Below are 13,812 nucleotides of genomic sequence, written 5' to 3'. Positions count from 1 at the left end.
AGACTTAAATATATGTCCAAATCTGACACAATTCTTCTGTATATTAAAATCCATGAATAGATGTAAGTTATTTAGTATTGATAATCGAAAATGTAGTCCTCAATTCATTATTGGTTAAAGAATTATGGCCCGCGGTTTAAATTTCCCAAGACATGATTTACGACTTCTGTGCGCAAGTATGAACGGTTTCATCATCATCGTCATTTTCACCTTATTCAACCATTTCCAATTATGATGTAGCCTTCCTCACATATTTAGATACTCTCTTTGTAGTTGGGTACATTGGTTGTCTATTGTTATGCGGGCCCAAGTTATCCCTGCTTATTTCCTAATATTATGGTCCCATCTCAGATTTGGTCTTCCTCTAGGTTTCTTATTTCCTCGTGGGTACCATGCAGTGATTTTTGTCGTCCATCTGTTGTCCGTCCTTCTCGCCAGGTGTCCTGCCCATTGCCACTTGAGGGATTTGACTCTGTGGATGACATCTGTTACCAGGGTCTCTTGTCGTATCCACTCTATTCTTTTACGGTCTTTCTTGGTTATTCCCAGCATATTTCGTTCCATTGAGCGTTGTGCGACCTGCAGTTTCCTTATAATGTCCGTTTTGAGTGTCCAGGTTTCGCATGCATACGTCATGACTGGTAGTACACATCGGCCGAATGTTTTCTTCTTTAGATAGCGTGGCATTCTAGATTTGAATATAATTGAGTTTCTTCTATAAGTACTTAATGCTAACTTAATTCTTTTGTTGATTTCTGGTAGTAGAGATCCCGAGCTGTATATTAGTTGTCCCAAAAATTCTTCTACTATTTCTAGTGTTGTGTTATTTATCAGAAAGTATTTTCTTTCCACTAGTTCGTTGTATATTACTTTTGTTTTTGCTAAATTCATTTTGAGATCCACTTTATTGCTGGCCGTATCTAGTTATTTAATTTGTGGTTGTAGTTCTTCAGGACTATTAGGACTAATGTTAATTAGGACTAATGTAATCAGCGAATTTTAGATCGTTAAGGTATTCTCCATTTATTTTTAATCCTTTGTTATTTGATCTCATGTGGGATTGATGTGAGGGGAGGGAGGTGAAACAAATGTCACGATATCTTACCAGTGGGGAGGGGGGTCAAAAAATTCTCAAAAACACCTCTTTATGGACGACCCCTTATTCCTTCATAAATCCGGAACTATTTTTATTCATTTAAAATAAAATACTATCATTATGCCGGGTCCAGACCAAGGCGACAGAAATTGAACACGATTTTGAAACAAAAACAAGACAAACCTGCGTCAAAAATGAGAAATTGAGACAAAGTGTCTATATCGCGAGGACAAAAGTACAACAAAGTTCAGTATATGCGAATCAGTTTTATTAATCATGTGGCCTTTCTATCAGAAAGAAAATAAAATATATTACTAGCAGCCAGTAGTGTTGTCTTTGACTCACCATCCCATGTTGTAAAAAGAAACCCCGGTATTCCCAAATAATGTTTTTGTTTTTATTTTTTCTCATTTACCATGATACAAAGTTTTCTTTGTACCATATCGTATATTATGCAGCTATTAAAATTTTTTATTTTCTTCTTAACATCATAAACCGAGTTTATATTCAATGCTAAACAAATCTCCTCTAATGCACCAGCTTTCTTGTAACATTTTTTGTAGTCCTTGTTTTTACCCTCCCATAATAATAAATGCGCTCTATAAAGCTCTATTAGTTTGCAGGCATTTTCCGTGTTCCACTTTCTTCTGACATTTTTTTATAATGATGGAGCACTCCACCATATACTAATGTCATATATTAGCAGTACCAGCACTCCACAGTACTAAATTTGTGTGATTCCATTAGTTTTCTACTTTTGACATCCACACTGCACCGACAACTTGTCGTAAAATACACGACAAAACAGAGACTCTTTGAACTTTACCGACTCGAGACGGGACATTCAAGTCTACGAATTTGGAAACAAAACAAAAATGAGACAAAAATGTCGCAGAAATGTATTGGATTTGTCACAACTTTGTCGTAAAACATGAATGTTTCTGTATTGTCGCTGTTTTGTCTGCTTGGTCTAGACCCGGCTTTAGAAAATTCCTCTAAGCCGGTTCTGTTTATTAAGTCAGGTCCTATACCCAAGATACTTGTCTTTGGATTTTGCTTGTCGGCTACATGTTTTCAGTACCGTCGCTAGACGTGGTCGTACCCCGTGCTCGTACCGAACACATGTTCGTTATCGGTATAAACAATTCGTTTTGGTTGTTATTTAATTAAACCCGAGACTATTTTATTTATTTATTCATAAGTGGAGTGAGTGGTCGAATCAGCGTATAACTTTAATGTAATTGTTCAGATGATGTAGTGATATTTCGAACAATGTTTTAGTACGAAATTTGCGGTGGAGACAAGAATATTGATACTTTTTTTTGTGGAATAAGTGGAAAATTTAAATAAAACAGGAATATTAACTAATGTGAATTTATGCTTTGTCATTAAGGTAACTTGATTTTTTGTTTATTTTCCAAAAACTAATTATTTACAAATTTAAATAGAATTATGGTTTTCAAGAAAAAATCATACTATACGATAAAGAATTTATTTCACTGATTTAGTTTTAAGTTAACTATTAAGCGATAATATTTCTGGGAAAATACATCTTTTTTTGTCGGTAGACCACCCGGTTTCACCACCCATTAGCAGGTCAAAAGGGAGCAAAGACACCCTTAGCAAAATGGTCAAAGGCGACACCATGATTTATACAGGGTCAGTCTTAAATAAGTGCAAATATTTCAGGGCTGGTAGATCTCGATAAAAGAAACATATTTTCTCTTTACCATTTTTCAAATAGGTCCAAAATAACCGAGTTATTTAAGTTTGAAAATTAAAAAAAAATTGATTTTTTTTTGGAAAAATTTTGAGAGCCACCGGATTTTTTTCTGTATTTGTATCCCTTTTAGTACCGTACCCATAGAGTAAAGCTGTAACTGTGGTAATATCAGAGATTAAGAAATTATACCGTGGGAAAATTTGCGGTGAACAGGCAGTTCTAAAAAGTTTTCGAAAACTATACAGGGAAATTTAAAAGAAAATGCACGATTTTCAATATCTTTTCGGTCGAAATATACCACCCCTGAAAATATTTGCACTTATTTAAGACTCACCCTGTATAGAACAGAAATAAACTATAACGAAATGAGTAAAAATTCTATACAGGGTGTTTCAAAAAACATGTGCCATCTCTCGTGGGGAGATTCCTCACGTAAAAATACCGTGTGATCGAATAAAAACGGTGTCAGCGATGGCCATGAAATGAAGATCGCTGTCATTTTATATGTAAATTTATATGGGAAATGTCATCGATGTTCATTTTATAGCCATCGCTGACGCCGTTTTTATTCGATCATACGGTATCTTAGTTTCGTAGCTACAGGAGGTTAAAATCTTAATTAATTAATTTGCCTTAATCCAATTCTAATAGCAACCTTTAAAAAATTTAATGTCATTAACTTGCCAAAAGATTAAATAAGTATTCATTGATTCCTCATCAAAAAATGTAAAAAAAGAGTTTTAACATAATTTAGTAACAAATTACATTAAATACATAATTTATTAATTTTATTAATTGTGATTAATAAAAGTGCGTTTATCTCATTGAGGAGATCGAAATGGGCAAAGTATCAATATACAACTTTTAATGGCCATTAAATGCCCTACACACTTTTGCTAATAAGAGGAAAAAAGTCACTGGCGCACATGTTTTTTTTTTAGAAAAAACATTCCAGTGCACCCATGAATGTAGAATGTTAAGGAGGGGAATAAAACACCGCGGCCTTACAGATCTCTATTGTGTGTTCCCCTTTCTTGAGTTATAACGAGTTATAACTCATCATACAGTCAAAACAAAAGTCTTTTACAAAAGCCAGTATCTGAGACGGCTCCACAGGGGCCAGCTCTCCATCCTCGACATCAGCTAGTGATAATCCATATGCACGTTCCTGATGCATTAAAATATGTAGCACTCTTAGTAACTTTTACCCACAAAATTTCATTCGAATCACTAAAAGCACTTGTCAGAAAATTATAATAAATCGAAAAAAGATGAAGACTTTAACCCCCTGTAGCTACGAAACAAAGCAGAATGACACGAGAGGTGACACATGTTTTTTGAAACACCCTGTATGCAAGGCATGGCGAAGTGTGTGGTAGACCTGTTCGGTGTTGAGATTTGAACACCGGTGTTAGGTGCTGATGGCCACCGATGTTTCAGTCGGTGTACCGGTGTCAACACCGGTGTTCATTTCAGCACCCGTGTTCATCTCGAACACCGGTGTTTACCTCGACACCGGTGTTTATCTGAACACCGATGTTTATCTGAAACGAACACCGGTCTCGGTGTCGATATCGATGATGCCGTTTGTATATTTTTTTAGTTTTTTTAATGTAATATTTTTTAGTTTATTTTACAGCTAAGTACGAATTTTTGGTCTCTTTATGTTTTTTTTTGTTTTCTGTTTGTTTTTGATTAAACAATTTTTTACTTCATAGTTATTTATCTGATGTTTCCGCTTTATTTTAGTAATTAGTCTGACAAAAAAAATATATTTAAATTTGAAGGCTTTAAGTTAAAGTCTGTGCGCTTTAATAAACGATAAAAATAAGCACCGATACGACATTATTATTATCAGGGTTTATTTTGAACTTATTAAATAACATTATTTCTTCTTTAACTCGTTTACCAAACACCGGTGTCGTACTCAAAACCGGTATCGAGATGAACACCGGTGTCTAGACCAACACCGGTGTCGAGATGAACACCGGTGTTGTAGTCGACACCGGAACTCCGGATAGCACATATTTTGCCACCGGTGTCAGCCCAACACCGGTGTTAAAACGGTGTTCCGGTGTTTGGAACAGGCCTAGTGTGTGGATCTTTAACAGCATTTTACAACATTGATTCCATGTTGTAAATTAAAAACTAAAACTAATTTTTACTATCTGTTGTTGGTACTAATCACGTGCCAAATCAATTTCAATCTATTTGAACTGGTTTCTCCTTAATAAGTTTTTTTTAAATGTGTAAATTTTTAAGTAACATTAATTACTTTACTAAACAAAATTATTGATAAAAACACATCAATAAATTACTTACTTACTGCTATTACTAGCTGAAGTCGCTGACGAGTATTTGACAGCCATCAGAAGATGGTTAAGCAAAGCGTTTTCTTTCATGAGCTTTTCTATGACTGAAAAGGAAAAGACCGATACGTGATGTTATCTCTCTTCCGCGGTCGGGACATTCAAAAATCTCATTACTTTGTTGCCTCTTTACTTTTTACTTCTTCTTCTTCTTCTTCTTCTTCTTGTTTCACGAGGACCACGCGCCTAACTTTTTAGTTGTCATAGTTAACCGAGTTTACAATTCTTCTCCATTCCGTTCTATTGTGGCTGCTTCCTCCCACTGATTCTACGTGCCCTGTATTCCCCTTTAAGTTTTCATGGAAAGTATCCTTGTATCTTTTGAGTTGTCCACCCGGTATCCTCTTACCCTCCCTAATAAGGGTAAGAGGGAACATCATTAAATAATAAATAATGAACAGTTGCTTAGAAAATGTTGTTTTTGTCGTCTAAAATATGCTTTGGAATTTGGAATATTGTGTAAAATGCTAATCACGTTTCGAAAACTATTATTTGTTTCATAAAATTAGTTTTTTCTACATCTGATAAACATTTTTTAATAGATATCCTCTAAAATTACATTCTAAGTAAATATGTTGCACTTCAGTTAAAACGCTATTTATGTATGACAAAGTGAATAATATTGATGACTTAAGTATGATAAATATTTAGATGGAATTTTTTGCTAATTGTGGCGCAATTAAGGCTGGGAGGGTTAGTATCAATCAATAACTAAAGACTAATAACACCCGAGACCAAATTGTTGTCATATACCTCCAAACAGTGCCGTGGCATATATTTTTCTTAACTTAGCTGCTTGAAGAGATATTTTATATTTTTGATTAATGTTTTGACTACGCCTATGGTATAGTCTGTCCAACGAGAAGATCCTTGACAGTGATAGATGTGTCTGTCATTTTAATTTCAAAGTAGTTTATTTTATTTTACAAAGAAATAAGTTGGTACAACTGGAACGCATAGCAGGAAATATTTAAAATTTGATTGACAAGATGACAAGTGATTACTTCAAAATATTGTGAAAAAAACTGTATAAAACTGAAAAAATGTAATCGAGTTATTTTATTTAATAAAACCGGTATGTGTTAATACAAAACAAACAAGAACAAGACACTACATACCAAAAAAAATATAAAAAAGAACTATTTTTTACTTTCAAGCTTTATGAAACTACCCGCATTTATGATTATATTTATTATTATTATCAATATAACTTATGTACAAATACAAATTTGTAATATTCCACAGGAATAAATAAAACAACATAGGTAAATAAAACAAACTATTTTATTAATAATAACACCTACCAAATTTTATATCTTAAAGGTTGATTAATTAACTTTAATCTTAATTTTTTTAAACCAGTACCTTTTGACATTATTTTTCTGCAGCACTAAAATCCATTATTTACCTATCGTGTGATGTCGATATTTTACAGCTACTCCAGTTTTTAGTATGTGTTTAGTTTGATCCTTCTACCACATACGAGATGCACTTATCTACGACGAGATGGTATACAAACTTTAACGATGGCAACTTCTTTGGTGTATAAGACTTTCTGCCTGGGCAGCGAGTATTAACCATAAACTGTGCTCTGGGTCTACAGGTAATTTTCACTCGATTTTTCCTCCACTTGACTTCAAAAGACACAAAACACACGTAATAATACGAATCAAATGCATCATCTTCCAAAACGCAGGGTATTTAACAAAAGTTGACACAAAATTATAACCTATAATTTGGCAAGACTTTGACAAGCGTCAAAAATGACAAAAATTAAAAGGCGAGTTCATACGCATCGGCGTCCGTTCATCGTTCATCGTTCCGTCAAATCAATAAAAATGAAATACGATCTGTCATTTTTTAAATAAACCAATAAAACTGATTAAAAACAACAAGACACGACGCATGACGGATTTATATTTAAACCCATCCATAGATAACTTAAAAATTATTAGAAACTTTTTTTAGTAAAATAAATAGATTGGTATGGGACGTCATCTCTTTTCTTCTGTCATCGTCTGTCGAAATCTTACCTGAGAAAAAAAAAAAAAACAGAGTATATATGCGGTGGTATATGGGCGGTATCGTACTAATTAATTACGAAAAACGTATTAAAATGTTAACAAAAGGTACAAAACTAGTATCGACGAACCTATAGCACATGTCAAGTACATATAATATCAGAAAAATAATTACCGCATTCAATAAAAAAACGCTAAAAAGGTGGAAATTTATTTACCTAAACTATATGAAACCCGTGATGAAACCTAAACTAATACAAATGCCCACATTTTTTGTAAAATTTAAGTGAACAAAATTAAAATGATACTTTTACGACTTGAGATTAACTTGTGTTTAATAATATAGGAAGCTAAATTGTAATATTTAATTAAAAGAATTAAAAATGTTTAAGCTATGGTCCAATCGAGCACTGAATATTTACTACTACAGCCCTGTATAAACATATATAAAGAGTAAACATTTATTTATATTTGGGCGTCACAATATAATAATAATAATAATAATAATAATAATAATAATTTGACTTTATTTATGTAGGTGGCGAGGTCTAGCATACGCTACTCAATCTAACCACCTTAAAAAAATACAAAATACACATACAATACTAATACAACAATATAACAATTTTAATATAATATAAATCTAAATTATATAAACGAACAAAAAAAAGACATATAAAACACCCATACATGAGCTTAAGATACAATTCAATAATACTTTTATAAAGTTAAGTTGAAATCAACAAGAGATTTCCTGAAACCTGCAATGGACGAACAGCTTTTAATGTGCGGAGGAAGTGAATTGTAGCATTTCGAAGCATAATACGAAAACGATTTTTCAAACAAGGCTGTCCGGTGTTTAGGCACCACGTAACTGCTGCGTTTTCTGGTATTAAGGTCGTGGAGGTCAGCTGCCTTGACAAGTATGTCGAACAAATAATGAGGTTCTTGAAATTTTTTATTTTATAAACTAGTATACACGTATGTATAAAAGCATACTGTTCAAGTCCTAACCAGCCCGATTCTTTATAAAGAGGAGAAACATGATCAAATTTAGGAGTACCAAATGAATACCTTAAGCAAGAGTTGACAAGTTTTGTTAAGCTTTGTTTGTCCTTGTTAAGTAGAGCTGGCCAGTAGACAGTGTCGCAGTAGAAGACCAATGGAAGAATTAGGCTTTTACACAAGGTCAATTTAACATCTCTGTTAAGAAAATCTTTATATAAATATAGTGTCTTTAACTTACAATACGATTTCTGCAAAATATATGATACATGCTTTTCAAATCTCAGTTTAGAATCAAAATAAACCCCAAGATTTTTGCAGTTTTTAGCAGGTGTAATGATGATATTGTCAAGTACGATATTTAATTTTTGAGAAACATCTGGCGAGTTCTTACCCACAAAAATTAGTTGAGTCTTATTAGGGTTTAAGAAAAGACCATGATGGTGTGAAATGTCATAAATTATTCTCAGATCTTCATTTATTTTGCTTTCGGAGGCTTTGAAATCTTTACTCAAGGAACAGTAGACTTGAAAATCATCAGCATACTGATGTGAAGATAAATTTTTTAAATACGTTTTAAAATCTGCCGTATAAATAGAGAACAGAAGTGGACCAAGAATACTGCCCTGAGGAACACCACGATTACAGGCAATAAAGTCGAAGGAGATTCTCTGATAAAAACTCTCTGTTGTCGACCAGCCAAGTAACACGCCATGAGTTTCAGTGAACAGTCACTGAAACCAAAATATTGCAATTTCTCCAAAAGTATCCTATGGTTTAACGTATCAAAGGCCTTAGAGTAGTCCAGGAGAAGTAGGCAACCAGTATCGCCTTTGTCACATATTCTGAAAAGATCATCACTGACTTTCAGTAAAGCAGTTGCCGTACTATGGCGAGACCTAAAGCCGGACTGAGTGAAAGGAAGAATCTTAGAGACATTAACAAAATCTGTTAGTTGTTTATGCATAATTTTTTCTAATACTTTAGATAGGAAAGGTAATATGCTTATTGGTCGATAATCAGATAATCTGACAGGATTAGAGTTCTTTGCTGTGGGAATAATATTAGCAATTTTCCAGGCAGCTGGAAAATGATTTTTTTTAATACAAGTATTAATAATGAAAGTGATGTGACGCAATAAATGAGGAAGTATTAAATCAATCATTCCTTTATCTATCCCGTCACATCCCTTGGCATTAGACTTAATTTCCCTAACTACCCTCAAAATACTTTTCTCATCAACCTCCAAAAAATTAAACAAATTGGAATCATCCAGAAATTTAGAGCTCATATAAGTTTGTAAATAAGTATTAGTGTTATCATCAATGCACAATTTAGGTACAGAATTAATAAAAAACTCATTAAACTCATCGGCAGTACCAGTATCCTCATGATGAGATGGCATACCAGGATGAATATTCAAACGCCGTAGTGTTAGCAAAACTCCTTCGGATTGGTCTTAAACTGATAAGACAAGTATGCTTTCTTTTCATTTCTTAGACTCGAAGTTACCAGATTTCTAAGTTGTTTATAATCCTGCCAGGCAGCTTCAGTTTTATGTTTCTTGAACTTAGTAAGGGCTTTATTCCTTAAACGCATCATAAATTTAATATTAGTTGTAATCCATGGGGCCGGAGGCTTAGTAAAACGTACCTTCTTGTACGGCGCATGTTTATCAAAGAGGTAAGTAACGAGTTTAGTAAAATGGTTGACGATATCATCAACCTCATGCAGAACAAAAATTTTATCAAAATCCATGTTGTACATATCATGATCAAATTCTACTAAGTTAAAATTTTTATAATCTCGAAATGTGCTAAATCTAACTCCAGCAGTTTTTCTCTGTACATTCACTTTACAAGTAACTAAACAGTGATCAGATATATCATCCATCAGAAGAGTTTCAGTATCTGTAATCATATCAGAACAAGATGTAACTATAATATCAATAAGTGAACTATTACTATTGGTTATACGCGTAGGAACTTTTACTGTTTGATGGAGACCATATTTCTCAAAGAAGTTCATTAAGACTATTTTACTGTTATTGTTTGTCAAAAGATCCACGTTAAAATCACTGCCAAAAACAAGCATATCATATGAGGGTAAGAAAGTAGAAATTGAATTTTCAAGATCAGTAAGACAACCCAGCAGGTTAACATTGGGTGGTCGATATAAAGTACCAAAACATATATTTTTGCCGTTAATCTTGATGGATATCCCATAACTGTTCCAATCCACTTTCTGAGGCAGGCAACTCAAGATTTTGAAACTTGTAACATTTTTTTATATAAAAAGCCGTGCCACCCCCTCTTCCAATTCTATCACTTCTAATTATATTATAATCAGGTATAGTTAAAGAAGAAGATGCAATCTTCTCAGACAGCCATGTTTCAGACAACCCAAAAATATCAAACTGTCCGTCCACTACAAAGTCGTGAAAAGCAACAAAATTAGAACAAAGCGAACGTACATTAAAATGTGAAAAATTCAGCTTATCCATCTTTAAATTACTATTATTCACCATAATTTACAATCAGTTATATGCAACTCTACTTTTCAATCTGGAAATATAATTATTAAGAACTGTGCATGTGCTGTCTCTAGTTGTATGATTAATTAAAAATGAAGTTTTATACTTTAAATTATGCTCCAAACAATTTGCACACTTTTCTTCACCAGTACATTCCTTTTCACTATGATTTTCAGAACATTTACCACACACTTTAGACACTTTACAGTCTTTGGACACGTGACCATATCTGCAACAATTAAAGCAGCGCAATATCCGCAGGTGATCTTCAACCTCTGCTCTTTTCCATGATACCCATAAATAACCTCTGGCAAGTATGAATCTACGAAGTGTTGGGGTTACCTCTATGACCACATCCATCCTACCAAATCGTTTTAGTCTTGATACAACTTTTAGGTCGTTCTTATCAAACTGAGACAAGTCGTTTAGAGTAAATATACTATGCATAATATCACTGTCGCTTGATTGCTCATCAGCTCGGACATTCTTTATTAGCATTCGTGGATTATATCTCCTTGATATCTTTAATCATCTATATTGTAAATATTTTGATTGATTTTTTTTATTTAATCAAGAGCGATACAAGTCCAATTTATTTAAAAGATTATATTAATCCCCGTTTACACACACGTTTCACGTGTGAGTTGCTTGTTCAGTCAAAAAGTATCGAGTAAAACTTTTCGTTCGTTTTACTTGAGCGGAATGACGGGATCTTGGATGGGATCTTTCAGTTTTGGAGGCAATACTGTCGTTTTGTCTATTCTAAAAAAAGGAAATTTACAAAAAATAATACGCATTATACAGAGTCTTAAATAAATGCAAAAATGTTCAGGGCTGATAGATCTCGATAAAAGAAATATTTATTTTCTCTATACCGTTTTTGAAATAAGTCCAAAATAATCGAGTTATTTTACTTGGAAAATTTCCAAAAAAAAATATTTTTTGGTTAAATTTTGAGAACCACTTGATCTTTTTTGGATTTTCTTTTCTGTCAAATTATTAACTATGTTGCCATATTACCAAGAAATTATGGTTTTAAACTAAAAAAAATCCAAGCATTTTTTCAAAAAATTCCAAATTTTCAAAATTTTTGTTTGCAAAAAACCCTATAATCGTGTTTCTGGGGTCGAAATATACTACCCCTAAAATATTTAGCTCTTATTTAAGACTCGCCCTGTATTACAGCATCTTTAATAAGCGACTTCTTAAGTGAAAATCTAATATGTTTGCATAGTTGAATAATAATTTCTTTTTTCAATTCTGTATTAAGAGTCTATTACTCTGTACTTTTGGGTCGCTGTCAGGGGTCGGGTAAAGCGGGTGTGTGGCCAAAGGAAATATAATATATTATATTTCATAAATCTGCCTAAGGCTTAGCCCGATCCTGTCATGTTAAGCCACACACAAAATTCCTAACACACGTGCTTTGATTAAGGCCACAGAATATATACTACACAAATATACTAACGAAAAAGAAGCCCAAGTTCCTTGTAATAAATCGGTTCCATTTTAGTAACGCCATCTCTCGACATAGCTGACATTATAGGTTAGCCAAAGGGGTGCGGGGCCGGGGGGAATTGTAAAATACACTTTTTTATTTTATTTTTATTCACTATTTGCAATTTTATTTTTAAAACATATTATGTGAAACAAGCACATAATATGTCTTAAAAATAAAATTACAAACAGAAACAAAAGGAATTAAATAATCTGAAAATCTACAAAGTTTATTGATAAAAAAGTTAGGCTATGCAAATTGATAAGTATATTAAGTATAACCTCTTTGGTATAACATTGTTAAACAAACATTAACAAATCATAACATATCAGATCATAGAACTAAGAAAAGTACTATTGCATAAAAACAGGTGATACAATACTTCAAAATTAATTTTAACATAATATCAAAACCGAAAAATCAAACTGCAAACACAACCACACTTATCACAACAGAAATTAACACACACTTCCGCGGCAAATGTCCAAGAAAGACTGATCCACAGGACTGATCATTCTGATTGGTCCTGGTCCGGTCGTAGCTCACGTCGTATTGTCGGTAAGCAAAATCCCTGTACAAAAATTTTGACGATCAGCGCCATCACCCGTCATAATTGGGAAACTTTTGCTGGAACCATTTTTAATATTTCACTTACATGGCCTTGATTAAGGTTTGCACAGCTTCAGCATTTACCATAAAATAGCGAGCAATTTGTTACAAAACCATATAAATTATATATCACTGTAATCACAAAACTTCAATCTATTTCCGTATTGTCACGGAATTTTAAATTATGTGTGCTCTGGGTCTACAGGTAATTTTCACTCGATTTTTCCTCCACTTGACTTCAAAAGACACAAAACACACGTAATAATACGAATCAAATGCATCATCTTCCAAAACGCAGGGTATTTAACAAAAGTTGACACAAAATTATAACCTATAATTTGGCAAGACTTTGACAAGCGTCAAAAATGACAAAAATCTAAAGGCGAGTTCATACGCATCGGCGTCTCGTTCATCGTTCCGTCAAACCAATAAAATTGAAATACGATCTGTCATTTTTTAAATAAACCAATAAAACTGGTTAAAAACAAGACACGACGCATGACGGATTTATATTTAAACCCATCCATAGATAACTTAAAAATTATTAGAAACTTTTTTTAGTAAAATAAATAGATTGGTATGGGACGTCATCTGCTTTTCTTCTGTCATCGTCTGTCGAAATCTTACCTGAGAAAAAAAAACAGAGTATATATGCGGTGGTATATGGGCGGTATCGTACTAATTAATTACGAAAAAACGTATTAAAATGTTAACAAAAGGTACAAAACTAGTATCGACGAACCTATAGCACATGTCAAGTACATATAATATCAGAAAAATAATTACCGCATTCAATAAAAAAACGCTAAAAAGGTGGAAATTTATTTACCTAAACTATATGAAACCCGTGATGTAACCTAAACTAATACAAATGCCCACATTTTTTGTAAAATTTAAGTGAACAAAATTAAAATGATACTTTTACGACTTGAGATTAACTTGTGTTTAATAATATAGG

At 33.1% G+C, this 13,812-nt stretch overlaps 1 protein-coding gene across 6 annotated transcripts in view; it reads left to right on the top strand.

The window, feature by feature from the left end:
• LOC115879796 (guanine nucleotide-releasing factor 2) overlaps window positions 1-13,812 on the top strand; it is a 110,299-nt gene that overhangs the window by 23,356 nt on the left and 73,131 nt on the right. Inside the window, exon 1 of one of the 6 annotated variants that reach the window (XM_030896785.1) lies at window positions 2,173-2,489. The exons of the other annotated variants lie outside the window; for them this stretch is intronic. The gene's annotated coding sequence lies outside the window, so the exon portion shown is untranslated. Of the gene's footprint in view, window positions 1-2,172; window positions 2,490-13,812 lie in introns of those variants that run through there. 6 annotated transcript variants of the gene reach the window in all.

Source organism: Sitophilus oryzae, unplaced genomic scaffold, assembly GCF_002938485.1.
Source record: "Sitophilus oryzae breed Bouriz unplaced genomic scaffold, Soryzae_2.0 scaffold_1586_pilon_pilon, whole genome shotgun sequence".
Classification (NCBI taxonomy): Eukaryota; Metazoa; Arthropoda; class Insecta; order Coleoptera; family Curculionidae; genus Sitophilus; species Sitophilus oryzae.
The sequence above is the reverse complement of the archived record's forward strand: the minus strand, read 5'-3'. Positions and strand labels throughout refer to the sequence as shown.